Genomic DNA, 2,240 nt, shown 5'->3' on the forward strand with positions numbered 1-2,240 from the left:
GATTGTCCTACAGCTGGACTGCATAGTTGCCTGTATGGTGCCATAAGATTTTACGGTGGCAGCAGCACGGTAACTGGGTGGATTCAAAATTTCAGGGCATCAAACGGATCAAATTTCAAATTAAGCAACTCAATGAAATATTTCACGCCGAATCGATATGAAAATTGGCCTCACCGCATTTCATAATGAGGAAATAAGAGTTTACAGCACCCAACTTCAAGAATTGTTGTGGAGTGAACAACTTGTTTGCTATGGTGATTCCTTCAATGTCAATTTCGAAGCGGTTTCAAATTTATCGTCTCGACCTACTTTCACATTTAAAATTGCAACCTATGAACTCTCCCGTGACACGGAGTGCGTCGGCAAACTCCGCGACATCATCTCTCATGTTCCGCCATCAACCGCTCACTCGTCTGTGTTCTGCTGATGACTTTCCGTTCCTCTCGATGTTTGTCGCAGTTCCGGCGACGTGATCGTCCTGCCCGGTTGCATATCAGTCGTCATTATTCACATGTCCTTCAGAAGGTCAATTGATCTGGTTTAAGACTGTGGGGAATGTTTCGACTGATTGCTTGTGACGCGGTCACTCACGCACACGCGTGCACACACACACACACACACACACACACACACACACACACACACACACACACACACACACACACAGTCACAAGCCTTTCACTTTATTCAACTCTGAAGATAAACAACTTTGGATAGGCCGAGAGACAAGGTGGGGATGTTAAATGTGAGGCCCTTCACACATGGCCTGTTAAGTGATGCTCAATAAGGGCATCTGTCCTTCTCGCGATGTTCCTGTGGCGCGGGATATGTGCACGTGTGTGCATGCTTGCCCTTTACACACACACACACACACACACACACACACGCATGCACACACACACAAAAACTCGCCGTGTCAGCAGTCTTTTTCTTTGTGACACAAGGCACCAATTAATCAACATTTTAGGTCCACTATTCATCACGACGGCATTGTGTTGGGTCGCAGTTTAAAACAAGGGTGGAGGTAGAGTGATGGGGGAAAAAAAAAAGAGGGATGCTCGGGTTCTTATAGGCCAGTGTTTGCACTGACAAAAGTCTGTGAGCCCCCCGCCCCCCACACCCTCCACCTCCCGACAGAATAGAAAATGACCTGGTTAATTAAATACCCTTAAGAAGGAAATGTTAATCTGTAAAACTTTTGTTCTTGACATAAATTGCACCCCCCTTTGAGAATGAGGTTCAGGTCCAGGTTTGAATTAATCCACGTTGTTTCATGTCTATAGATAGGCCGGTTCAACCGCGCAAGTGCTTTTCATTCCTTGCACTTCATCGGGTTTGAAAAGCGTCTCAATGACGACGTCAACGTTTCTTCAATCACAGGTTGCGATTGCTAGTTCACCTTATTGTTGCGATTGCCTTTACAAAGCGCATCAACATGAAACGAGGCAATTTATTTTGCATCGCCGAGGAGTTAGCGTTGCCGCATAATCTCTGGAGAGTTTGGTGGCGAGAGCTCCTCCGTGTGACGCCCACCGCCCAGAAGTGACTTTATCTTCCCCAGCTTGTCCTCATATCACTTCTGTGCCTCCTCCAAAGCAACAATGGCTGCACAAAGCCTCATCATGCAGAAAGTTCCTCTGCCAGCTTTCAGCCGTCCGAAGATAGTGATGCATAGCTTCAGTGCACTGCAGATTTCAGTTCTATTTCACTCCTTTCTCCATTTCCTCCAGGTTAGGTTTTTTTTTTCTTTCAAACAACAAAAAAATAACCCTTTCATTGGTCAATAATCGAGTGAAATTGTTTGAAATGTGAGAATATGACAGGAATTGACCAACTGGACAGACTGGCTCATCACACATTTTGGGCCCATTGATGGTTCGTTAACTGTTCTCTGTTAGCATTTCTTTTTTTGTTGTTATTTTGTTTGTTTTGTTATATTCACTTCAGTGAGATTTCATTTGAGTTCAATTGGCTTCCGTTTAATAGGTTTATATCTCCCGTTCCAATGAGCTAATTTCCCTCCAAAACGCAACAGATGTTCGCTCGCATCCGCAGACGCCCACTCTGCGACGATGGCGAGCGCTGCACAGCAATATGCTGCTCACTTGTGTGAAACACCCTTGTTGGTATTCCGCGCGAGGCTGCCGGATGAGGTTAGCACGCAGATCACATCTATTACCTTGCTAATTCTACAGCTTGGCCTTTGCATAATAAGATGAGAGGCGGGAGCTGGGGGGGGC

Source organism: Hippocampus comes, unplaced genomic scaffold (genome assembly GCF_001891065.2).
Source record: "Hippocampus comes isolate QL1 unplaced genomic scaffold, H_comes_QL1_v1.1 scaffold12, whole genome shotgun sequence".
NCBI classification, from domain to species: Eukaryota; Metazoa; Chordata; class Actinopteri; order Syngnathiformes; family Syngnathidae; genus Hippocampus; species Hippocampus comes.